This window comes from Podarcis tiliguerta (genome assembly GCF_965153285.1).
Source record: "Podarcis tiliguerta genome assembly, chromosome: 7".
NCBI classification, from domain to species: domain Eukaryota; kingdom Metazoa; phylum Chordata; class Lepidosauria; order Squamata; family Lacertidae; genus Podarcis; species Podarcis tiliguerta.
In genome coordinates this window covers 82,588,189-82,615,657 of record NC_139540.1, presented here as the reverse complement: position 1 = coordinate 82,615,657, position 27,469 = coordinate 82,588,189, and the positions used below count along the sequence as shown (strand labels likewise).

The window sequence follows — 27,469 nt, the reverse complement described above, 5'->3', positions numbered from 1 at the left end:
CCTGCAGTTTAGTCAAAATAGAGACTCCTCACACTGCGTTTAAAACCAAAATCGCGTTTGGATAGAAACTGTTTCTCAGGCGGCTAGTCCTAGTCTTTATAACCCTGTACCTTCTTCCAGAAGGCAGAAGCTGAAAGAGAAATATGAGCCCAACTTGCTGGCCATGGATCCAGTCTTACCAAGGGGCTGGTTGGAGCAGGGGTCAGCAACCTTTTTCAGCCGTGGGCTGGTCCACCGTCCCTCAGACCATGGGGTCGGCCAGACTATATTTTATGGGGGAAAATAACAAATTCCTATGCCCCACAAATAACCCAGAGATGCATTTTAAATAAAAGCACACATTCTACTCATGTAAAAACACGCTGATTCCCAGACCATCCGCGGGCCGAATTTAGAAGGCGATTGGGCCGCATCTGGCCCCCGGGCCTTAGGTTGCCTACCCCTGGGTTGGAACGAGGGAGGCATTTGGGGTCGCATCCTGTTCCCCCCACTTTAAATGTTAGGGTCTGGTTTGGCTCCTGCTTTAGTCGGTGCTAAAACTCCAACAGGAGGAGACTTTGATCCTGAAGCATGCAGTCATTTGACATAAATCATCTGTTTTCATTCTTTTATGTCTGAGGCTTGAGATACTAACCAGAAAAATGTTTCTTGGCACTGGGCTGTAGGTTAACTTCACATGCATTTAATGTGCATTGCTATTGATCATGAAGAACAAAGGCAGGCATTTCATACTATGTCCTGTCAATCAAGCCCAGCAGCTGAGTTTTCTGGTTGCCAATTTGCAGCTGCTTAATGGTCCTGAGACTGTAACCTTCTAGGGACCTTGTGCTTGCAAGCGGAGGTGCTTGTTTAAGCAGCGCTAGAAATTCCCCAGGCGTGTTTTGCGACTTGCATGGGTCCAGTCGCAACTGGGGGGGGGGGGATCTCTGGATGGCATGTTGGCGACACATCTCCACCTCGCTGACCCCTCCAGCTTTCTTAAGCAGGTAAGCAGAAGAGTTTATTTACTGCATTTATATCCCACCTTTTTCTCCAGGGAGTACATGATTCAGTGGGTCTCCTCAGAGTAAAACAACACTCTTTACTTTTATCAGAATTGGAACTGTGCCTTCTGTTCTAATGTCTAAATAGCTGTCCCAGGAGTCTGCTGTTCGGTAATCACACAGTTTAAAGTTGGAGTCAACTCTTTATTAGCAAAACCACAATCTCCACAGACTTGGTTGAGTGTCAGGCCTAATGAGCAGAGCAGCTCGTTCCCGGCAATCTTACTCCATGAAAGTCAGTGGCCGAGACTGAAATTCCCCTCTTCCTCAGCACCTGCCAATTTAGAGGTAGAGCTTTACACGCCGCTTGAGCCAACTGCTGCCAGGGAGACATTGCTTCTAAAACCCACCATTGAAGGGGGAAGAAGTTCCAGACTTGGAGGCACCTTGGAGGTTCCTCCTTTCCATGGTGAGTGGTCCATTCCTGAAGAGCTGAGTGCCTCTCATGGCTGCCTCTGTGCTGCCTAGTCGTCCTTCAGTTTTCTGCATGCTGAAGAATTGGCCTGTGCCACTGGGTGCCGTATCCACAAGAGGGACCAAAATCTTAGGAGTGCTGCATTTGCTTGGATTAAGCCACCACTGGAGTGAGATGCCTGCATTGCAGGATTAACAGCGTCCCTTCCATCTCTCTAATTCTATGATTCAGTCTGTTTTTGACCCCAGAAATACCTCTTCTGCATCTCTCCTGCGTCACTTTATTTGATGAAAAGGGGGGGGGGGACGAGCAGGGTGTTTTCACTATGCTGTTAACATTCCACCTCAGATCCATAGATGATTTAATTCAGTGACTGTTAAGCAGCATGGAGGTGGGAAGGGGTGGCAACTTGAGTAAAAATATGGTTTTTTTGGGGGGGGGGCACATAAGCTGCACCTCATGTACCAGTAATTGATCGCATGATGCGGTGCATGCACACCATTTCAATGGCAATGCCACCCAGACTGGCAGTGGCAACCCGTGAGATTCATATTTTAGCATTTTCTTTTTCCTGTCTTCTCCTTTATGTCAGATCTTTCCAGAGATCTCTCGAATGAAAGTATAGCCTCTCACACCACAACCTCCACTGGTTACAAGTTTCTCACCAACCCTTGAAATATTCTACCTGAAGGAGCGTCTCCACCCCCATCATTCAGCCCAGGCACTGAGGTTCAGCTCCAAGGGCCTTCTGGCGGTTCCCTCACTGCGAGGTTACAGGGAACCAGGCAGAGGGCCTTCTTGGTAGTGGCACTCACTCTGTGGCACACCCTCCCATGAGATGTCAAAGAAATAAACAACTATCTGACTTTTAGAAGACACCTGAAGGCAGCCCTGTTTAGGGAAGTTTTTAATGTTTCATGTTTTATGGCGTTGCTATTATTATTAATTATAATAATGGGGTGCGCTCCCGTCGTTCGGTCCCAGCGCCTGCCAACCTAGCAGTTCGAAAGCACTCCTGGGTGCAAGTAGATAAATAGGGACCGCTTACTAGCGGGAAGGTAAACGGCGTTTCCGTGTGCGGCTCTGGCTCGCCAGATGCAGCTTGTCACGCTGGCCATGTGACCCGGAAGTGTCTCCGGACAGCGCTGGCCCCCGGCCTCTTGAGTGAGATGGGCGCACAACCCTAGAGTCTGTCAAGACTGGCCCGTACAGGCAGGGGTACCTTTACCTTTTATTATTATTAATTATGTTGGGAACTGCCCAGAGTTGCTGAGAAAACCCAGCCAGATGGGCGCGGGATAAATAATAATATATCATCACCACCATCATGAATTGGACTGCAGTAGTCAGGGCCCAGGGCCCAACTTCATCTGCTCCATGGAAAACCATGAGCAGGCCCAGCTCACAGATGCCCCCGTGTTGGACCCCAGCAGCAACGTAGTCCTTATTCCCTGCAGTCAGTCACTTAAGCAAGTGTGCCGTGTTGGTGAAGAGTGACAGCTGCTTGCTCATCTGCGTTTCCTTTCCCTTGGTGTGGAGGATGTGGAGCTGCTGCCACAGGTGATGGCATGGTGCTGAATGCAGGGGCTATTCAGTCCTTGTTGCTTCTCAGAGAGACTCCAACGGCAGCGGAAGCTCTTCAGTCTTGTAGTTCCCGATGATCCTGATGCCAGTCCTGAACGCTAGGTCTCTGGGAAACAGTGGCGTAGCATGGGGGGTGCAGGGGGGGCGGCCGCACCGGGCGCAACATCTGGGGGTTAGGGTTAGGGGGCGCAAATCCATGGGTTGGGGATGCAAATTACTTGCCTTGCCCCGGGTGCTGACAACCCACGCTACGCCACTGCTGGGAAACAGTCTGCATGTTGAAGGACAACTTCTGCACGTCTCAGATGATGCCACTGCCAGAGTTTCATCTTAATAAAAGAAACAAGCATGGTATTCTACACAAGCAGAGGTGGATCAGTTATGCTGGTTTTAGCAGTTTTGCTCTTTTACATTTCCCACAAAGTTCTTCAGGTATAGGGATGCCGAGTAATGATGAAACCAAGGAAATAATGGGCCGCATGCTGCTGTGATGGCCTCATCAATTGATTGAAATTATTGAATGTTTTTGCTGCAGCAAAAGAGGGATCCGGTGTAAAAGGATGGGCAGCTGTTTCATGTGGCAACACCCTGCCTTCCTGTATACACAAAAGCATGTACAATTTTAGATACCGTATTTTTCGCCCTATAGGACGCACTTTTCCCCCTCCAAAAATGAAGGGGAAATGTGTGTGCGTCCTATGGGGCTTTCACTGAAGCACACTGACCCCTCTCGCTCTCCAGGCTTCAGGAAGCTATCCGGTAGCCGTGGGAGACCCAGCTCTCCCACGGCTAGCGGAGACCTTGCCGGCACCCAGAAGCTTGGGGCGCGCTGAGCTCTGCATGCCCCCAGATTCTGGATTAGCGCAGCGCTCCGCTAGCCGTGGGAGAGTCGCGCGGCTCTCCCACGGCTAGCGGAGACCTTGCCAGCACCCAGATGCTTGGGGCCCGCTGAGCTCTGCACGCCCCAAGCTTCGGGATTGGCGCAGAGCAGCCACACATTTTCCTACATGAAGGAATAACACATGACCTGGCTCTGATACGGTGTTAGAAACTCAGATATATAAGCTAACTGCCAAATGGCACTGTAAATCTAGATTACGGTCACCACAAAAGAATGTCTAGGCACCATTATTGCTATTATTATTATTATTATTAGTAGTAGTAGTATTTTCATTTCTATTCTGCTTTATTTTTTAAAGAAAAAAAATCTCAAGGCGGTTTACGATGCATTAAAACACCAGATAAAACAATCCAGAATAAAACAAATTCAAGCTTCAAGGAAAATATTTCAGCTCCTTCCGCTTCCCCCATATTGATTTACCTGCTCAATTTATATAACTGCCCCATAGTACTCTCAGAAGCCAGGGTGGTGTATTGGTGAGAGTGTCGGACTAGAAACTGGGAGATCAGGGTTCAAGGCCCCACTCTGTCATGACAGTCACTGGGAGACCTTGGGCCAGTCACAGCCTCTTAACCTATGTCACAGGGTCGTTGTAGGGATTAACCGAGGAGGGGGTGAACCATGTAGTCCCTGGAGGAAAAGGTGGGATATATATGTAATAAGAAAGATCTTCTGCTCACCTGCTTAAGAAAGCTGGAGAGGCCACCAGAGATCTCCAGGTGGACCCATGCCAGTCGCAAATTGTGCCTGACGCCTGGGAAATTTTGAGCAGTGCTCTGATGATAGCTCAGAAAGAATGATTGAATCTAGACCTATGGCCCAGTGGAGGACCAACCAGAGGAAGAACCAGCAATGACTATGTCAGACCAGTCTCCTTTGAAGCTTTGCTCAGTTAACAGCACCCTTTTGAGAGAATGAATCTCCAGCCCTTTCCGGCTCAGCACCTGATCTAGTTTCAGCTCGGGCTCAGGTTCCAGCCACTACACTGCGATCAGGGACTTCCTACCCATGAAAGTTCTCAACTGAAGCTCATAAGAAATACTGTGCGACTACTTCTGGGTCAAGTGGCGAGCCTGTTCCTTCCAGGGGAGAGCCAGTGTGGTGTAGTGGTTAAGAGCGGTAGTCTCGTAATCTGGGGAACCGGGTTCGCGTCTCCACTCCTCCACATGCAGCTGCTGGGTGACCTAGGGCCAGTCACACTTCTTTGAAGTCTCTCAGCCCCACTCACCTCACAGAGTGTTTGTTGTGGGGGAGGAAGGGAAAGGAGAATGTTAGCCGCTTTGAGACTCCTTAAAGGGAGTGAAAGGCGGGATATCAAATCCAAACTCTTCTTCTTCTTCTTCTACACCAGCCGTGGCTTGGTACATGATCAAAAAATGGGGATCAAAAGCATTACAGTAATTCAGCCTGGAAGTTCCCAGAACATGGATCACTGTGCTCAGGGACTTCCTACCCATGAAAGTTCTCAACCGAAGCTCATAAGAAATACTGTGCGACTACTTCTGGGTCAAGTGGCGAGCCTGTTCCTTCCAGGGGAGAGCCACTCCACCCAGAACAGGGAACACACCAACTTCCTGGACCTTGGAACCACCAAAATACAGTGCCCTAGTTTCTCACTATTCATCTTCAGTAGGGGTACTCATGTTTGTGTGAGTAGGCTTAACAGCATTTTGCTATATTAATTAAATCCAAATATAAGATAATGGAAGTGGTTTAGCAGAACCATTCGACAAAATTTGCAGTACACAAAGACAACTCTGAACGCCTTTCAGAGAGGACGCTTTTTCAATTAACTCTGTGTGCCATGATGAACACTCAAAATCTTCGGTGAATCATGTGTGACACACGTGACTCTGTAGCCACGATCTCTTGGATGAGTGGCTCGCTGTAATGAACACTGTTCATCTAGGGGGGAGGCACATTTATCTGTCTAAATAGAAAGAGGGGCCGTAACTCTTGTTGACACGTGCTGCACAGAGCAAAGTTGTGACACCAGTCAAGCAGTGGCTCAATGCCAGGATATAAATATAATCAGTGTGGAGCTATAATTTGCATTTCTCACTCCTTGATGAGCATGCCACTCAATAAGTCCTCGTTCTTGTGAACAATGTGCCTATGATTGCAGGCTCCTTTCCTGGAATCTAGGCTTCCTTGCAGTGGCGTAGCGTGGGTTGTCAGCACCCGGGGCAAGGCAAGTAATTTGCGCCCCCTAACCCGTGGATTTGCGCCCTCTAACCCTAACCCCCAGATGTTGCGCCCGGTGCGGCCGGCCCCCCCTGCACTCCCCACGCTACGCCACTGCTTCCTTGTCTGTTACCATGAGACATGAGCCCTAAGGGACTTGGGTTGGGAGCCTCTTCATTGAAGAAAGGCCAGAAAACCTGTACATCCAGACATTGTGAACTCCATACAGCTATTGTACCCCTCTGTTCCATAACTGCTCAATCATATGGCACTCTCAATAACTTGAGCTAAAGTGTTGCCACTATTCTCAAGTGGAGAGAGATCCACTTTGTTGTTATTTCCCATTAAAAGGTAAAGGGTAAAGGACCCCTGACAATTAAGTCCAGTCGCGGACGACTCTGGGGTTGCGGCACTCAGCTCGCTTTACTGGCCGAGGGAGCCAGGTCATGTGGCCAGCAGGACTAAGCTGAGAACCAGAGCAGCGCACGGAAACGCCGTTTACCTTCCCGCCGGAGCGGTACCTATTAATCTACTTGCACTTTGAGGTGCTTTCGAACTGCTAGGTTGGCAGGAGCTGGGACCGAACAACGGGAGCTCACCCCGTCATGGGGATTCGAACCACCAACCTTCTGATCGGCAAGCCCAGAGGCTCAGTGGTTTACACCACAGCGCCACCCGCGTCCCCTGTTCACATTAACTGCAATTGACTCTCCCATGGATGGGAAAACAGCTTTGGGGGGAGGTGAGTTTGGGGGAACAAAAGGCAGAAAGGGAAAAAGTTAAATAACAGTCCTCCCTTCTACTCTCTTGCTCTTGCAACCTTGAGGATGTTTTTCATTAAAAAATTGTGAACAGTTTCCTTTTGTAAAGAAAAGCAAAACACCCTCCGCTGTACGAAAGGAATCGTACAAGGGAGCGTCATGTGTAGTTTGGCCCCGAGTTGAAATGTTAACGAGGTTCCTCCACCCTCCCTTGAAACCCATTTAAGAGTTATTTCATAAAGATTGTTTAACTAATTGGCTTAACAGACAACATCTGATCCTGATAAATGGGCCATTGGCAGGTGATAGAACTGTTACTGCTGCACAACATAAAATGGTTTTATAACCCCTTAATTGGCAGGCCTTTTAATTTAGGCTGCGCTGGTATTTCTCCCCATATCTTCCTGTGCACTATGGGGTGTGTTCTTATGGGGCGTGGTGATGCTGCCTCCATAGAGCTAAAGACTGAAGGTGTGAGGTGGGGCTGCAGATCCAAAGACTTGGGTCAAGAGCCGCTGCAACTACATTAGGCATTAGGTCAAAGAAGTAGATCTCACTTTAGTTGAGGGACACTGCAGCATGCCTTAGACCAGGCATCCTCAAACTCGGCCCTCCAGATGTCTTGAGACTACAACTCCCATCATCCCCAGTTAACAGGACCAGTGGTCAGGGATGATGGGAATTGTAGTCCCAAAAACATCTGGAGGGCCGAGTTTGGGGATGCCTGCCTTAGGAAGTAAGAATAAAGCTATAATCCTATGCACCAATCCTTAGATTGGGAAGTAAGCACCACTGAATTTAGTGGTACTTGCTTCTTAGAAAACATACTAAGGTTTGGGCTCCACAGGATGGCATTTCTGACCCAATCCTGTTGCAGCTGCTTGGGAGGGAGGCAAGCAGTGGTCCTTCTTGTATGGGATTTCAAATCTTTGCAGTTCTGTGCCGAAGTTGAATGTACTTGTTTCGGTTTCACCCTATTTGGGGCTTATTTGATCTCTGCTTTGACTGGGTAATGGCTTATTTCATTTTTATTGTTTTATAATACACATAACTCCTTGAAATTTGCACTCACATCTATTGTAACATGACCTTTTTTATTCCATACCTCCCATGTGTACATTGTTCCTGTCTTCTTTTTTTTCTTAACATGCACATGATTAGTCAATTTAGCCACCGTCGGTACATTTCTGTTCCTCTCCTTTCACAGTTGCCATAAAAAAAACCTTTTGCCCTCGTGAAAATGATATATGAAATAATATTCCTATGCTTTAGCTTAATTTTTTCACAACTGATAGCAAAAACAACCATGGGTCCATTTTTAAATTAAAATTAGATCAAAACCAATAATCCAATAATTTTTGAGAGCTTGCAAGTCCAAAACAGTCCAAAACTTTGACTCTACTGGACGTGGCTTGTACGCTATGTCCATGTTTGGTTCTTCTTGTATCAATGCTTGGTGTTACCTGCTTGGCAGGGGGTTGGACTTGATGGCCCTTGTGGTCTCTTCCAACTCTATGATTCTATGGCATCTCCTAGAAAGTGCTTTGGGGAACCCCTAAACCTCTCAGGGGTTTGTCTCACCTGTGCTTTCTGGACTTGCCACTACTGACCCGCCTTGCTATATTTCCTTGGCACCATTCACACACCTGCTCCCAGAGAGTGGAATTCAAATCAGCATTGCTTGCAGCAGACCCACTAAGTTAGGTCAGGTCATTTAAGTGGGTCTGCTCCCAAGTAAATCTTCGTTGAATACCACCCAGTGTTTCAGTTGTTTCTTCCTCTCTCTGGTTAGTGGAGCTCAAGAAGGCTAAACGGCCTTATTGTGTAGAGACCAGAGCGCACGGCATTCAGGGAGGCATTTATTATGATAGATGGCTGTGTAAATTGTTGAGCAGGGAAAGGAAAACAAAGGGAGATGTCGACAAGGCTTAATTATAACCATTTAGTTCCTCCAGTGTTTGAAGAAGCTCCTAATATTTCTGAAGATCTGTGATGTGTTCCTGCTAGGTGCTGCAGAAGACCATGGGGTTAAAAGGCATTCTGACCTTTGTATGGACTTTCTCAATGACCACAACTTACATTACATTTGCTGTTGCCAACAAAGGTCCGTATAGTTAAAGCCATGGTTTTCCCAGTAGTGATGTATGGAAGTGAGAGCTGGACCGTAAAGAAGGCTGATCGCCAAATAATTGATGCTTTTGAATTCTGGTGCTGGAGGAGACTCTTGAGAGTCCCATGGACTGCAAGAAGATCAAACCTCTCCATTCTGAAGGAAATCAGCCCTGAGTGCTCACTGGAAGGACAGAGCCTGAAGCTGAGGCTCCAATACTTTGGCCACCTCATGAGAAGAGAAGACTCCCTGGAAAAGACCCTGATGTTGGCAAAGATGGAGGGCACAAGGAGAAGGGGATGACAGAGGACGAGATGGTTGGACAGTGTTTTCGAAGCTACCAGCATGAGTTTGACCAAACTGCAGGAGGCAGTGGAAGACAGGAGTGCCTGGCGTGCTCTGGTCCAGGGGGTCACAAAGAGTCGGATACGACTAAACAACTAAACAACAACAACAACTAATGGACCTATTTATGCCGAAGTGACTAACGATGTCGACGTCATGTATGGGCAAGATCCACCTAATGTACCCCATCAGTGGAAGACCTGCAAAAGGGGGCTTCTTCCCTTTCCTCTCCTCACCCCCCCAAATTGGCTCCGGCAGGGAACAGTGCATCAAGGCTCTTCCCATGTGGCAAGCTGATGTGCTTGTGCAGACAAAATATTCCATCTTCTGTGATTAGCTTGGATGGACCTTTTAAAAAAAACCAAAGAAACATGTTTTGAATTGTATGATAAAGTTATGCTTTGCTGGGACTTAAATTTTTATAAACTTAGCTTGCTTCTGCTCATCGTCAGTTACACTGGTTTCATGCTGTTCAGCCCGATGTGTCTGATACAGTGGTGCCTTGCAAGACGAAATTAATTCGTTCTGCGAGTTTTTTCGTTCTACGAGTTTTTTTGTCTTGCGAAGCACCACTGCGTATTGACGGTTTTCTGTAGGAATGCATTGGCGGTTTTAAAAAAAAAGGCGCAAGATGTTTTGTCTTGCGAAGCAAGCCCATAGGGAAATCCGTCTTGCGAAGCAACTCAGAAAACAAAAAACTCTTTCGTCTTGCAAGTTTTTCGTCTTCCAAGGCATTCGTCTTGCGAGGTACCACTGTATCTCAGGAGGAGGTTGAAAAAGCTAAGCTGCTTGCAGGCACAAATATAGCAAGCCCGTAACTTCGGCCAAAATCTTCTACCACTGTTAAGAATCAGAAATTCTGGTGATGATGATGATAATTCATTATTTACACCCTGCCCATCTGGCTGGGTTTTCCCAGCCACTCTGGGCAGCTCCCAACATAATAATAATAATAATAATAAGATTAATAATAATAATACAGTGGTGCCTCGCAAGACGAAATTAATTCGTTCCGCGAGTCTCTTCATCTAGCGTTTTTTTTGTCTTGCGAAGCAACCCTATTAGCGGTTTAGAGGCTATTAGCGGCTATTAAAGGCTTAAGGGATTAGCGGATTAGCTGCTAAAAGGCTATTAGCGGTTTAGCGGCTTAGAAAAAGGGGGTGGGGAGCGGAAAAAAATCGCAAGAATCACAAGACATTTTCGTCTTGCGAAGCAAGCCCATAGGGAAATTCGTCCTGCGAAGCGCATTGAAAAATGGAAAACCCTTTCGTCTAGCGGGTTTTCCGTCTTGCGAGGCATTCGTCTTGCGGGGCACCACTGTAATAATAAAGCGTAAAACAACAAACATTAAAAATGTCCGTAAACAGGGTTGCCTTCAGATGTGTTTTAAAAGAAGGATAGTTGTTTATTTCCTTGGCATCTGATGGGAGGGTGTTCCACAGGGCGGGCACCACTACTGAGAAGGCCCTCTGCCTGGTTCTCTGTAGCTTTGCTTCTCGCAATGAGGGAACTGCCAGAAGGCCCTTGGCGCTGGACCTCAGTGTCTGGGTTGAACAATGGGGGTGGAGACGCTCCTTCAGGTATACTGGGCCGAGGCCGTATATTTGGCTGGCCAACTTTTGTTTGTAATGCCCTAGTTTGGTATATACTGGTGTGACCCAAAACACATGGAAGTTAAGCCCGTTTACTCAATAGTAGTGAGCACTCAGGCAAGTGAGAAAGGTCTGCTGAGTTTTCAGCCTTTCAAACCCCGAACTGGTGTGGAACAAATGCACCTGTGACTTCATTTTGCAGCTGTTGCCTCCTTTTGCTTTGGTAGCGTTTGGGAGTGTTTTCGGGCTATTCTCAACAAACCTGAAATGGTGACAAGAGAGAGGCCTTTGCAGTGGTGGTTATTCGCTCATGGAATTCTCTCCCCAAAGAGACTTGCCCTGGCACTGCCATCTGTTCAGTGCCAGGAAAATGGCCTTTGGGTGACTTCTGACATCTGTTCTGCTGCTGCTGCTGCTATCTGATCAGTCTTAAAGGTTATCATGTTGTCACTCTTTTGCCTTACTTAAGGATTACAATTCTGCACCTTGCCTCTTTGAGGAGGGCAGTGTTATTACCTGAACAAGGTATTACAGAATCTAAAAACAACAACCTGGTGGTCTTTGGAATAAAGCATTGTAACGTGGTTTTAAATGTTTTTGTTTTTTCCCTGGGAGAAACCAAATTAGTAGTTGGTGTAATTAACGCATAGTAAATCATCTCCACGTCAGGGAAAAAAAACCCTGTAGTTTTTATTCCCCAAGAAACCAATTTCATGTCTTACTGTTCATGTGTTCAAAAATAGCTTCCCTGTTAGCTGAAGATGCTTGTGCAATGTTTTGCAAAGGGCACTTCAATTCCAGCATAGAAGTGTCTCGTAGACTTGTGGAGCGGGGGACTGGGGAGGACTTTTTCGACTTGATGGGCTAAGTTTGACACTTGGGTGAGACTGGTGCCGTTCGCCTTTCAAAATCCCTTTTGCGCCAATCTTAAAGGGGAAATGGGAGGAGGCTTGCAAAGTCCCCGAGACTGGGAACATAAAGGGAATCTCCTCCCTCGGTTGCCTCCGTGGAGCGATCCCGCTGGGAACAGGATTGCACAGCCAAGGCAGTGCATGTCCACTGATGAAGGCTGATGGGTGCTGGGAAAATGGCCTGATTGGCTAAATAGGACCTCTCTGGCACCATGAGCTAGAAGGCAATGGGGACGGGCACCTGGTTAGCTACCCAATATTCTGATGAGCAGAATGTATTCTGGTTGTCGCCTCCCTGCAGTAATCATAATAATTGATTATTTATACCCTGCCCATCTGGCTGAGTTTCCCCAGCCACTCTGGGCGGCTTCCAACCAAGTCTTAAAAACAACACAGCATTAAACATTAAAAACTTCCTTAAACAGGGCTGCCTTCAGATGTCTTTTAAAAAGAAGATAGCTGCTTATTTCCTTTACATCTGAAGGGAGGGCGTTCCACGGGGCGGGCGCCACTACCGAGAAGGCCCTCTGTCTGGTTCCCTGAAACCTCACTTCGCGTAATGAGGGAACCACCAGAAGGCCCTCGGTGCTGGATCTCAGTGTCCAGGCTGAATGATGGCGGTGGAGACGCTCCTGCAGGTACACTGGACCAAGGCTGTTTAGGGCTTTAAAGGTCAGCACCAACACTTTGAATTGTGCTCGGAAACATACTGGGAGCCAATGCATATCTCTCAGGACCGGTGTTATGTGGTCCCGGCGGCCACTCCCAGTCACCAGTCTGGCTGCCGCATTCTGGATTAATTGCAGTTTCCGGGTCACCTTCAAAGGTAGCCCCACTGTTCTACCCAGCTGTCCCCACTGCTTAGAAGAAGAAGAAGAAGAAGAAGAAGAAGAAGAGTTTGGATTTGATATCCCGCCTTTCACTCCCTTTAAGGAGTCTCAAAGCGGCTAACAATCTCCTTTCCCTTCCTCCCCCACAACAAACACTCTGTGAGGTGAGTGAGGCTGAGAGACTTCAGAGAAGTGTGACTGGCCCAAGGTCACCCAGCAGCTGCATGTAGAGGAGCGGAGACGCGAACCCGGTTCACCAGATTACGAGACTACCGCTCTTAACCACTACACCACACTGGCTCTCCTCAACTTACCACTCTCCTCAACTGTCCAGCCGCACTCTGCACTCCCCTGTTGCAGCTCCTACCCTCTTGCACTCTCTGTCTGTCTCCACTGCCATTGGACGCTGCTCAGCATCTAAGCAAGTCGTAACACACGGCTTAAATGCCGCACATAAACAGAAGTCTCTTGCCTATTCTGCCGCACTTCCAACAAACTAAACATTAGTTTTGCTCCCTTGTGAATTACCGTATTTTTGCTCTCTAAGACTCATTTTTTCCCTCCTAAAAAGTAAGGGGAAATGTGTGTGCGTCCAATGGAGCGAATGCAGGCTGCGCAGCTGTCCCAGAAGCCAGAACAGCAAGAGGGATTGCTGCTTTCACTGCGCAGCAATCCCTCTTGCTGTTCTGGCTTCTGAGATTCAGAATATTTTTTTTCTTGTTTTCCTCCTCCAAAAACTAGGTGCGTCTTGTGGTCTGGTGCGTCTTATAGAGCGAAAAATACGGGTATTTACCCTCTGGGCAGAATCCCAAGTGGGGCTTCCTTCAGTGAGGCAACATTAGAAAAGTTCTGCCTTGTCTTGTGTCTGGAACATGTGTGTTTTTGTGCTATTTGCGCTCTTATTTTCGGAGGGAATTGCTTCTTGCTGCAGGGGACTGCAAACTGTCAGTCTTCCTATGCACTCTTCCTGCTTTTCATCTGCTACGTGCAGTACCCCAGTTTTCTTGTGTTGGAGGGAAAAAGAGTGGGTTGCAATTTATGTGATGTGTGAAATAATAAGCAGTTTGTTTTTTGTTAAAAAAGAAAATATAGCATGCTTAAAAAAAAAAAGGACATTTTGCTATATTTGGAAAGACTCTCTTTGTTTTTGTCTTAAACTTTTTTTATCAGTAAAACTGTTAAATAGAACTGAATGTTGACATGAAGGGTAAGGGGGAAAGCGAAGTTGCTTTTGGAGAAAATGGAGTTTTCCTCCAAATAAGTTGGGTAAACAACACCGCTTCCATTTTCCCCCTCCTGAAAAAGCTGTGATCTTATCTCTATAATTGAAAAGAATCCTCCAAAGGCACTTTTTAACTAGAGTTACACAATCGCCTTTTAAATCAACTGTTATCTTCCACTGAATTTCACCGCAAATGCTACTGCTTGCACTCGGGGCTTGTAGAACAAGCCAGGCCCAGCGACCGAAACAGGTAAAATCCTTGTGCTAGACATAGCGCCTCTTACCAGTCCTGGAGTGTAGACAAATAGTTTTGCCAGTGTTGCCGTTATACGTTGAATTTATGTCATCATGTCTTAATTGCTAGTTCTTGCCATGCAGAAACACACTTCAGTCTGATATTGATTTTTTTTGTGCTTTGTAAGATTTTAGTTAGAAAGGCAGTACGGAGTCCTAGAACATCCAAAAGTTCTATTGGTTTATTTGACTCTGATATAACTTGTGAATGTTCATCCACATCCCTAACACTTTGCGTTCCCTGGAAATACCGTATTTTTCTGTGTATAAGACTACACCCATTTATTTTAATCCATAATTAAGAAATTAAGTTGTTTAGCTTTTTTGGGGGGTTGGGGGAGGTCACGTCCGCCAATCGCTCACCCGCCTGCCCACCACTGCCGATCGCTTGCCACAGCCACTGCCGATCGCACACCTCGCCACAGCTGCCAATTGTCTGCCCGCCTCTCCACAGCTACCAATCGCCTGCCCAATTGCCGCAGCCACTGCCAATCACCAGCAGGCCTTGCCGCAGCCACCAATCACCCGCCCAATCGCCACTGCCAATCTCCTGCTTGCTGCTGCCATTAATCGCACATCCCCCCCTCTGCATTCACTATCCGTCAGTGGCGTAGCGTGGGGGGTGCAGGGGGGGCCAGCCACACCGGCCGCAACATCTTGGGGGGGGGGGCACGCTCACACTCGCAGCTCTCTGCCCCTACCTGGCTTACTCACTCTCTCTCACTGCAGTGCTGGCTGTGCGAATCCAATCTGAGCCGCCGGGTTGCCGCCCACTGTGGAGGGGGAGGTGCCAGGCGTGCGGTGCGGAGAGAGAGCGAGGGACTATCTGGGGGAGGGACAGTGCAGCGGGGGGGGGGGGCAAATTACTTGCCTTGCCCCGGGTGCTGGCAACCCACGCTACGCCACTGCTATCCGTGTAAAAGACGACACCCAATTTTTGCCTTTTTTATTAAAGCAAAAAGCATCATCTTATACATGGAAAAATACGGTAGTTTGTTAGGGCGGCATTCACACAAGGAGCTGATGATTTCCATGAATATTTCTAATCCATGATGTGTCCCTCTATGGTTTCTTCCTGAAACTGATACAGCCAACCAGCAAAAGACAAAGGAAGAACTGATTTGTTCTGCTCCTCCGCTTGTAGAATCTCTCTTCCTCCCTCCATGGTTTCCAAAATTGCTGCTGCCAACCAGCAAAACACAAACAAGTGTGGAAGTGGGCAAACTGGCTGTTCGAATCAGATACAGTGGTGCCTCGCAAGACGAAATTAATTCGTTCCGCGAGTTTTTTTCGTTCTACGAGTTTTTTCGTCTTGCGAAGCACCACTGCAACACTGACAACGGCGGGGAGGGGCGGGGAGAAGCAGGGCAGCTGCCGCAGCCGGTACCTCAGACTCACCCGCGCGTTGTGGCCACCGTGCGACGCGGCTGCTGGAGGGCGGCGGGGCTCAGGAGCGCAACTCGGCGGAACCGCTACCATCCTCTTCACCTGAGGGAGAGAGAGGCGCTGGCGGCAACGGCTCTCTGAGGGGAGCGCGCGAGGGGGGTGGGCAGCGGTGCGAGGCACCAACCGTCAGCGGGAAGGTGGGAGGGAGCCGGAGGAGCGGGGAAGCGAGCGTGCGTGCGTGCAGTGACCGTCGCCATGACACGAGAGGCAGGGCCATTTCGTCTAGCGAAGCAAGCCCTTAGGGAAATCCGTCTTGCGAAGCACCTCAGAAAACGAAAGACTCTTTCGTCTTGCGAGTTTTTCGTCTTCCGAGGCATTCGTCTTGTGGGGTATCACTGTATTCGAATCAGCCAGACTGGATTCACTTAACATGCAGCGATGGCTATCTGTTGGTGTTAGAACCTCTTGCTTCTCTTCTCTTTTTGTTTTTGGTAAAATAATGGAAGTGATCACATTAATAGTGGCTGACTGTCAATGAAGGTGTGAAGCCAAGGCGGTTCCTACTCATAGAGTAGGCCCACTGTAATTCATGAACATAACTTAGAGAATGTTCGCAACAGCAATCTTCCTTCCACCCTGACAGCCTGAGACAGCAGGACCTGTCGCTCCAAACTTCCTGGAACCCTTGTTAGGATATTTCTTACTCCACTTGTTTCCATGTCTTAGGAACCTGGTTGTAATCAACTGCTGAGTTAGGGCCACAGTAGATGCGATACATCAGAAATCCATGAACAGGTTATTTTTCAGATTTTGGAATTCCATTCATTGCATTCTGTTTCTATTGCACGCTGTGCTGAGTTTTGTCCTCTGTCGTCTGTGTCGCTGAGAACTCTTGCGCTCTCGGTCATTTGTTCTCAATACCCAGAGATGTAGTAAAATTTCCAAAGGTAGGATTCTAACTGCGTTATCTTGGTATGACTGCTGCAGAGTGCAGATCTGGCTGCCTTGGACTGTGGTAAAAATGAATGATTGTCAAGACATGTTCTTTAGCCATTCATGAAACTGTAGAACAGAGGCCTTCTGTTTTATGATACTGGCAGATAGGCTCACATTCTCGGTGATGGTTGCATGTATTGCAATTGCCTGTTGGAATGAAAAGTGGGGAAACCTTTTGGGTGCTTTATTCGGGATGAAATCTTCTCCCCAGGAAGATTTTGAATTTTGAAAAGAAAAAGCTTACCTTGGCTTCATGGGGAGTGCTACTTCCTGATTTTCTGAGCTGAGGTGCTCAAAGGAAGACATGCCTGCAATGTTGTTTACATTTGCTTGGGAGGAGCTGTTTGGAATGGAGGGACATGCATGATATTACCCCAATTTCAGTGATTGTAGGATGCAAAGACCTGGCCATGGGGGACGAGTACCGTATTTTTCGCTCTATAGGACGCACTTTCCCCCCTCCAAAAATGAAGGGGAAATGTGTGTGCGTCCTATGGAGCGAATGCAGGCTCCTTGGCTTCAGCGATAGCAACGCGAAGCCTCCGAAGCGCAGAGGGAGAGCTCCCCCCGCACTCCGGAGGCTTCGGGTTGCTTTCGCTGAAACTGCCTGAAGCCCCCGGAGTGCAGCGGGAACTCCAGCTGTGCTCCAGAGGTTTCAGGCAGCTATCCGTAAGCCTTTGGAGCGCAGCGGGAGTTCCCGCTGCACTCCAAAGTCTTGTGAATAGCCGCCTGAAGCCTGGAGAACAAGAGGGGTCGGTGCACACCGATCCCTCTTGCTCTCTAGGCTTCGCTTCGCTGGAGAGGCGCTGCACAGTTTTCCCTCTCTGCGCTGCTCCCCTTCAGCGAAGCGGGAGGAGAAATGGAAGGGGCTCTGTTTCTCCTGCCGCTACGCTGAAGGGGCGTTGAGCAGAGAGGGGGAGAATCCCCCCCCCCGTTCTCCCCCTCCTATGGTCCGGTGCATCCTGTAGAGCGAAAAATACGGTACATTTCCGAACACAATTCAAAGTGTTGACCTTTAAAGCCCTAAACGGCCTTGGCCCTTATACTTGAAGGAGCGTCTCCACCCCCATCGTTCTGCCCGGACACTGAGGTCCAGTGCCGAGGGCCTTCTGGCGGTTCCCTCACTGCGAGACGTCAAGTTAAAGGGAGCCAGGCAGAGGGCCTTCTCAGTGGTGGCACCCGCCCTGTGGAACACCCTCCCATCAGAGGTCAAAGAAATAAACAACTATCTAACGTTTAGAAGACATCTGAAGGCAGCCCTGTTTAGGGAAGCTTTTTTTTTTTTTTTTTAATCATTGTATTTTAATATTCTGCTGGAAGCTACCCAGAGTGGCTGGGGAAACCCAGCCAGATGGGTGTGGTATAAGTAATAAATTATTATCATTATTATAAATTGCCATGGAAGAGGAGGCTATTTATACATTGCTTTTTGCCCCTAGCTGTGCATTCCGTTGCTCAACAACAAATTGGTGCATAATAACCCCCCCCCCCCCAATCCATGATTTGATCACGGATGAGGATACTGATCTGGCATGTATTATTGAGACCTGGGTGGCTGATCTTGGAGAAGTTGAGCTAACCCAGCTGTGCCCACTCAAATGCTCAACGTGGCATCAGATCTGTGATCTGTAGAAAGTCCAGCTGTATCCCTAGGAAGCCCCTCTATCTTGGAGCTGGCTGTTGTGGTAGTTCCTTTGAAATGCTTCATGGGAAACGATTGATAAATGAAATAAACGTTAAACAATGTGAGCTTCCCGAATAGAGATCAGGGAATTATGCGAGGCTCAGCTCTTGTGAAGCCAAAAGGAAGGTCTCATGAAGTACCTTTAATTTATGTGCATCTTTTGAAGATCTGTGAGCTTTTAACTTGGATTCTGGAATGGGTGGCATAAAACCTTCCCTCATAAAAAAGAGAGAACTTGCTCCTTTTTTTGTTAGTACTTCTGTAGAAATAAGCCTAGGTAAGGCCAGCCAATGAGACTTCCCTTAACATGATAATTATGTAGCAGTGAAATCCTAAGGTATGGTGTTTGGGCTTTTGTGACTAGGATAAGGAAAGAGAAACTATGTAGGAAAATGCAATTTGAGCGCCTACATTTTGAGAGATTCTTTCTTTACTTTTCATGCAGTTGTATTTTGAAAGACAACACGATCAAATTCAAAGTTGCCTTTTTGAAGGCTCAATGTATTCATCTTGGACGGGGGAAAATATTAAAGATGCCCATTTCTTCTTTATTTTTGCATGTTGCATACGGCAGATGGTTGAATTATCCCAGAATGTCTTTCTTTTGATTTTTCTCTGCAAAAGGTCACTGGTAATTGTGTGTGGGTCATTGTTTTTAATCCTTTTAAATAGAGATGGTAAGTTCCGAGCTTGAAACAAACAAACAAAGTTCAAGTCAGGCAAGCAGTTTTTAAATTCAGAGCAAGCTACAGAAATGCTAGGAGTAATCTTTTGTGCCCGTCATTTATAAATTACAATTAAGTAGTATATACGGTATATCCCCCTCAAAATTAGACTAATCGCACTGGGTAGTTTAGCACCATGGAGAGTGATTTCATGACTGAATATGGGTTCAAGGTTGAGGTTAGATTCCTTTTATTAGGCCTCCAGCCTATTTTGGCAGGAGCTGATTTCTTAATGTATGAAAGGAATGAATATCTTTTAATTTAATAATGAAAAAGTACTGAAGGCTTCAGAGTCAGCACTGATAACGCCTTTGTTACAAGCATAATTAAATGTGAACTGACTGCTGTTTGTCCTCTGTGAAGCTCTGAAGTAGAAAGAAATGCCATTTCAGCGGTCATCGTTTTAGAGGACAAATGTGGTCATTTAAGTCTGTTCCACCATAGCCCATCCACTTTAATCCTTACTTAAAACAATTCCAATGATATTGGCTAGTATTTCAATGGACACATGCAGTCCACAATTATTATTATTTTTAAAGTGAACATCATCACCATGCTTAATGTGGAAATACAGTCAACTAAGTTTAACTCAAGAGTAGACCACTGAAATGAATGAATGATTGGGTTTGTTAATTTCTGTAGGTCTATTCTGAGTAAAACACCTCGAATAACACCTCGTGTATATTGTACCCAAACATGGAATCTATTTTCTGTAAAAGTCCTCATAGGTTTACAGCTGCGCCAGACATTTCTGCTGATTTTAGGGTTTTGAATGCAGATATCGTCTTTCCTTCCCAGTCTGTAATCGAGAAGAACCAAGAGGTCTATTTGATGTTAAAATACAATTGTCCGTCTTTGGGGTTGCACAGGCCTCCTTATGTTCTTATATTGACATAATAATAATAATAATAATAATAATAATAATAATAATAATAATAATTTATGTATACCCCGCCCATCTGGCTGAGTTTCCCTAGCCACTCGGTGGCTCCCAATCAAATGTTAAAAACAGTACAGCATTAAATATTAAAAACTTCCCTGAACAGGGAATCTCCCCAAGGAAGGAGATTGACACCTGTGCTCCTTTTTTTGTAAATGGAAAATGCCTCTCTCATCCCTTCTCTCTTCCTGTACATCTCATAGAATCATAGAGTTGGAAGAGACCACAAGGGCCATCGAGTCCAACCCCCTGCCAAGCAGGAAACACCATCAGAGCACTCCTGACATATGGTTGTCAAGACTCTGCTTAAAGACCTCCAAAGAAGGAGACTCCACCACACTCCTTGGCAGCAAATTCCACTGTCAAACAGCTCTTACTGTCAGGAAGTTCTTCCTAATGTTTAGGTGGAATCTTCTTTCTTGTAGTTTGGATCCATTGCTCCGTGTCCGCTTCTCTGGAGCAGCAGAAAACAACCTTTCTCCCTCCTCCATGTGACATCCCTTCATATATTTGAACATGGCTATCATATCCCCCCTTAACCTCCTCTTCTCCAGGCTAAACATGCCCAGCTCCCTTAGCCGTTCCTCATAAGGCATTGTTTCCAGGCCTTTGACCATTTTGGTTGCCCTCCTCTGGACACGTTCCAGTTTGTCAGTGTCCTTCTTGAACTGTGGTGCCCAGAACTGGACACAGTACTCCAGGTGAGGTCTGACCAGAGCAGAATACAGTGGCACTATTACTTCCCTTGATCTAGATGCTATACTCCTATTGATGCAGCCCAGAATTGCATTGGCTTTTTTAGCTGCCGCGTCACACTGTTGGCTCATGTCAAGTTTGTGGTCAACCAAGACTCCTAGATCCTTTTCACATGTACTGCTCTCAAGCCAGGTGTCACCCATCTTGTATTTGTGCCCCTCATTTTTTTTGCCCAAGTGCAATACTTTACATTTCTCCCTGTTAAAATTCATCTTGTTTGTTTTGGCCCAGTTCTCTAATCTGTCAAGGTCGTTTTGAAGTGTGATACTGTCCTCTTCAACTTCTCTGTTGAATTTGTAGGTAATTTTTAATTAAATAGAACACACCCACCCACACCCCAATGTTCGAAATTAGTCCAGCACCAGGTTCATTTTGCAACTGAGGATTCCCTGATTGCCAGCACTTCCAGAAGTCTTGTTGCATTATATGGTGACTGACCGAGACTCAAGATCAGGAATAAGATTGCCACTGCTGACCTCTGAGGAAGCAGGAGGAGAAATGTCTCCCTGCCCAGCTCCCAAGAGACATTAATGCTGCGTCAGGCCGGCTGATAGGTGATGTGGGGCAGGCCGCCTGTCAGCTGGCCTTGCAGATCAGGCAGGCGGGAAGCCAGCATTCTGCAATGCAAAGTACAGGGTTGCTTCCTGCTTGCTCATCTGCAAGGCCAGCTGATAGGTGGTGTGTGGCACGAGGCCTCTCATATATGTGTGTGTGTGTGTGTGTGTGTGTATATATATATATGTATAAATATGTATGTATATATGTGTATATATATGTATATGTATAAATATATATGTATGTATGTATATATAGATAGATAGATATGTATAAATATATGTGTATGTATATATATTTATGTATATATATATAGATATACATATATGTATATATATATGTATGTATGTGTGTGTATATGTATATAAATATGTCTGTGGGTAGATATGTGTGTGTGTGTGCTTATATAATATATGTGTGTGTATATATATATATGTGTGTGTGTGTGTGTGTGTGTGTGTGTGTGTGTATATATATATATATATATATATATACAAACACACACACATTTCCAACAATCATTTAACATAACTTCTTATCTTATACAGTGGTACCTCGGGTTAAGTACTTAATTCGTTCCGGAGGTCTGTACTTAACCTGAAACTGTTCTTAACCTGAAGCACCACTTTAGCTAATGGGCCCTCCTGCTGCTGCCGCGCCGCCAGAGTACAATTTCTGTTCTCATCCTGAAGCAAAGTTCTTAACCTGAAGCACTATTTCTGGGTTAGCGGAGTCTGTAACCTGAAGCGTATGTAACCTGAAGCGTATGTAACCCGAGGTACCACTGTACAATATTTTAGACTTCCATCAACAACCTCTGAAGATTTTCCATTCTTTATCACTTGTTCTGCATTTCTTAATTTCTCTCTTACTTTTAATTATCATTAACTAATCATTCTTTTCATAGCCTTCCTTGCAATATTTCACAAACCCTCCTTACAGAACTTCTTGCAATCCTACTAGTGTAATCTGTTTATTACCATTGCTTTTCAGATAGTTCAAATATTTACTCCAGTCCTCTAAGGATCTCTGGTCCCGCAGGTTTCGAATCCTTCCTGTTAATTTATCCAATTCTGCACAGTCCATTAGTTTCATTTGCCATTCTTCTTTCGTCGCTAATTCTTCTTGCTTCCATTTTTGTGTCAATAATATTCTTGGCACGAGAGCTCTCAAGCAGCTCCGCAGCCTGCGATCCAGGGAAGCGGGAAAAGATCTTCTAAAATGGAGTGGAATTCAGTTTACCGCTCTACAATTGGAGAGGATAAGTGAAGGAAAGGAAACCGTGAACATGAAAGAAACTAGATCGGAGGCAAAGGCAAGGGCCTGACATTTCCGAAGGGCGAGATGATTCCCCGATGACTTGCAAAGAGCTCGCCTGGGTGCAAAGATCAGGGCCTCTTGAAATTTCGCCTCTTTCTAGAGACCCAGCAGAACAAAAGCAGGAGCCAAGCCACGCTGATTGCCTGATGGCGAAAAAGAAACATCTTACTTTGCTGATTGGAAATCTCCCTTCCCTCAAGCTTCGGGAAAACGAGTTACTTGCAGATAAAGTGTGTGTTTGTGTGTGTGTGTGTGTGTGTGTTTTAAAAACATTGCATCTCTGCAAGAGTCTCTGTACAATCATCTCCAAAGCAAAGCTTGGCTTTCCAAGCACTTCCAAGGTGATTTCTCACCCTCTCCACAAGAAGCACAGCGGCTTTGCAGATTGGGCAGACAGGAAGCTTGCCTTCATATTGCACTCAAAGGACGCAATGGATCCAAGAGTAGAAAAACAACCCATTTCTAGTGTGAAAGTAACCTTAGGGCAGTGTTAATAATTTATTCTCTATATAAATATTTGCACATATGTACAGAACACATGGGAAGAAGACCTTGCTGGTGAAATTGATTTATGTACAAGCACACAGATAACCGCATTAGTCCACACCAATGCTTGTTACTACTGTTGAGGAACTGACGATGGTCCGGAGGAATGGTCTCAGCCGGGAGGATTTCAACGCTGCAAATGCAGTTAATTTGTAGTGAAAGGATGTTGCTACAGGACATATTAGAATACTGGACTTAACAATAAAGAGTAGAGTATTTTTGAAAATGTAAGTATTATATTCATTTATGTTGGCGGTTCGAATCCCTGCGACGGGGTGAGCTCCCGTTGCTCGGTCCCTGCTCCTGCCAACCTAGCAGTTCAAAAGCACGTCAAAGTGCAAGTAGATAAATAGGTACTGCTCTGGCAGGAAGGTAAACAGCATTTCCGTGCGCTGCTGTGGTTCGCCAGAAGCAGCTTAGTGATGCTGGCCACATGACCCGGAAGCTGTACGCCGGCTCCCTTGGCCAATAAAACGAGATGAGCGCCGCAACCCCAGAGTCGGTCACGACTGGACCTAATGGTCAGGGGTCCCTTTACCTTTACCTAGTTTTTAATAATAATAACACAGTCATATCTCGGGTTGAATACGCTTCAGGTTGAGTGCTTTCGGGTTGCGCTCCGCGGTGACCTGGAAGTAACAGAGCACGTTACTTCTGGGTTTCGCCACTTGTGCATGCGCAGACGGTCAAAATGACGTCGCGCACATGCACGGAAGTGGCGAATCGCAACCCGTGCATGCGCAGTTGCGGGTTTCATTTGCTTCAGGATGCGAACGGGGCTCTGCAACAGATCCCATTTGCATCCTGAGGTACCACTGTAATAATAATAATAATAATAATAATAATAATAATAATAATAATAATAATTTATTATTTATACCCCACCTATCTGGCTGGGTTTCCCCAGTCACTCAGCAGCTCCCAACAGAAAATTAATAATAATATAAGTACTACTACTACTACTAATAATAATAAGCGATGAAACATCAAACAATAAAACTTCCCTAAACAGGTCTACCTTCTAAAAGCCAGATACAATCGTACATCCGCTTACGTATCCCTCTGGGTATGTAAACTTGGGGATGCGAACGTGGCAAACCTGGAAGTATTTTTCCGGGTTTCGCTGTGCCCGCATGCGCAGAAGCACTAAACCGCATACGCCATGCGCAGAAGCAGTCCTGCGGTTGCAAATTCCTCGGGATGCGGCTGGACTTCTGGAACGGATCCCTTTCGCAAGTGTAGGTACCACTGTAGTTGTTTATTTCTTTGACATCTGATGGGAGGCCATTCCACAGGGCGGGCGCCACTACCGAGAAGGCCCTGAGCTGGACCTACCCCAACTATTGCTACTGCCATGGCCGGCATCAAACCCATTTGGACACTTGTCTGGCTACTGTTTGCAGGGGCCTCTCTTGTGCTGCAACAACGCAAACCGCTTTAAAGGCACGCAGTGTAGCAATAGTTGCTGCCTGTGGAGCTTACAATTAACTTTGTCCCCTGCGCAGGGGGCAGCTGTTAATATTTGTTTTCTTTTCTCTTTGATTCTTGCCAAAGAATTTTTGACTTCACGCTTACAAATATATATCTATATTTAAGCTAGCATGTGGATTTTTGCTCTTTACCACACATCAGATTTCCAATACAGTATTTGGAGAGTAATTATGTGATGTTCACGGTGTCACGTGGGTTTCTTATCTCCTTGCCCCAACTCCAGAGCAACCAGCGGGTTTCCTGCTATGATCCGGGCAGGCAGCAACCAGAAGCCATGTCCCTGGCCACCAGCCGCTAGCAGGGTGGCTCAGAAGCAGGGTGGATTTGATTTAAATCAAATCAATTTAAATCACGATTTAAATCATGATTTAAATCACTAGTCAGTAAGACTTGATTTAAATCTTTTTATTTTTTTTAATTTTTTTTTTACAGAAAGACTCATTCTTGCTGTTATAATCTTAATATTTACAACCAGAGGAAGGTTCCATTTTTGGAATATTAAATTTTCAGAGTAGTTTTTTACAGTTATATCAAAAATTACTGAATTGGTTATACTATTTTAAATACATAGACAGAGAATTATGAAATTACTGTGAGGTTTAATAAGTTAACTGTTTATATTTGGACAACTTTTCTGCTGTACTTTATTGGAAGGAGAAAAACAATCATTTTCTTAATAACAATTTAAGCAATTTATTTAACTAAAGTAATAACATTATTGCATATGTATCCATGTTTGTTAACTGATGTGGTTAAACTTTTTTTTTAAAACCCTGTTTAGATTGAAAAACAAATCCTTATTTCCTGATGAATAGCCTTTGGACTATAATGTAACTTAAATAGAAAACTATCTTTAGAAAGATTTTTCCTCCAAAAGCATTTTATATTAAAAATCTGATTTAAATTTTAAAAATCTGATTTTTTTATTTTTTTAAAAAAACCATAGATTTTTATCCACCCTGCTCAGAAGCAGTGGAAGATGCCTTGTGTGTGCTCACTAGCATGGCCAGTAGGTGGGGTCCCAGAGGGTCCCAGACATCTGTGGGGCGTGCCATGGAGGAAGCACTGAGACAGAAGAGCAGAGAGCAAGATGTGATATCTGGGGGACCCTAACAAAATCCGGCGAGGTGGACAAACTAAGATTCCTTGTGGAAGTTTCACAACTATTTCTAAAATGTCTGTTGCTTTTAAGTGCGGCAGTTCTTGGCTTCCCAGTTATATTATCCTCAGTAAGTACACCATAGATCTTAGACAGTAGTCATTTTAGCACTGGACTGTGAGGTCATTCTTTTTTATATATATAATCAAGTTAGATTCCTGTTTATTACATATGTCACTGAGGTTTTTAAGATACAGTATCTTATCTGAAAATGCTTATTAAAATAAATGTCCATGTCCTCCCATTTTATTACAGATTTCACCGTATTGCAGAATTTGATTAATGCTGGGGAAACCCAATGCTATTAAGAACCAAATATCATTATCACTGAGGAAATGCCTTCAGATCATATTTCTTTTTGTAAAAATCAATGACATTAAAGGCAAAAACTTAGAACTTGCTGTGTGTGGCTTAGTGTAGCGTACTCTTGATTAATAGGGTTTTTATTCAGCTGGCTAAACCTTTGGAGAACAGTTATGGCGGAACTATAATCAAGTAGTAGCATGTTAGCAGCTCCACAGGACTGGAGGATATTCGCAAAGCATCACCCCCTGGGATCAACCATCCAAGTGGGAACGGAACCACCACAAATCAGTGCCACCTACACCCAACTCAGACAGCCTCTCCAGAAGGACGCCATGTCTCTCTCACAACAGAAGTCATCATACAGGGTGACCAAAGCAGTTTCTGTGCCAAAACCAGGCACAGACGCCGGATTTAAATGGATCTAGAACAGGGGTTGGGATGTGGGTGGTGCTGTGGTCTAAACCACAGAGTCTAGGGCTTGCTGATCAGAAGGTCGGCTGTTTGAATCCCCGCAACAGGTTTGAGCTCCTGTTGCTCGGTCCCAGCTCCTGCCCACCTAGCAGTTCAAAAGCACGTCAAAGTGCAAGTAGATAAATAGGTACCGCTCCGGCGGGAAGGTAAACGGCGTTTCCGTGCGCTGCTCTGGTTTGCTAGAAGCGGCTTACTCATGCTGCCTACATGACCCGGAAGCTGTACGCCGGCTCCCTCGGCCAGTAAAGTGAGATGAGCACCGCAGCCCTGCTAATTGTGGGATCTGATAGTCAAGTGGAAAATTGCCTCTTTTCAACAACGTATAGGAGACTTCTTCCATACATCAAGCCCCACCACTGGTCCACTTAATGGCGTACTACTGTTTCTAACTGACGGTGTTCTTCAGGGTCTTTCCCAGCCCTGCTAACTAAGTTCTGTTTTACTAGCAATTCCAGTGACTGCCCCTAGGACCCTTCTGCGTTCAGAGGACACTTCTGCGTCCCAGATTCCTTCCTCAAAGGGGGCCTTTGCCATGAGACTGCTGTCTGGATCTTGCTGTACCATTTAGTAACAGCAGCTTGTTCTTTGCATGCACATCTGCAGTCAACTTGACAGAGAGCATTGTTGCTGCGTCAGGCAATATTGCTGCTTTTATTGTCTAGGGACAGTAAAAACTTTGGACCAACTTGTGTTGATTTAGACGTTTGTGGATCTGTGAGGCTCTTCAAAGGTGCAGTTGAACAAAATGCCCAGGGCACGCTGCAAAATCTAAAAATGGTGAGTACCTTTGATTAATTGAGTTGTACTCTTGCTTGGAAGCTGATTGTGATAGGAGCTGGGCATGGCTGAGTGGCTTCTTCATTTGGGTTTTATTTCTGCTAAATAAATCCTCATACGGTGTATTACGCCATGTGTTGTTGTTCATCTGAGGTTGTATTTACC

The 27,469-nt window shown here is 45.8% G+C and overlaps 1 protein-coding gene across 7 annotated transcripts in view; it reads left to right on the top strand.

Annotated features, from left to right (window-relative positions):
- ENOX1 (ecto-NOX disulfide-thiol exchanger 1) overlaps positions 1-27,469 on the top strand; it is a 296,456-nt gene that overhangs the window by 5,987 nt on the left and 263,000 nt on the right. The gene's annotated exons all lie outside the window — the stretch shown is intronic.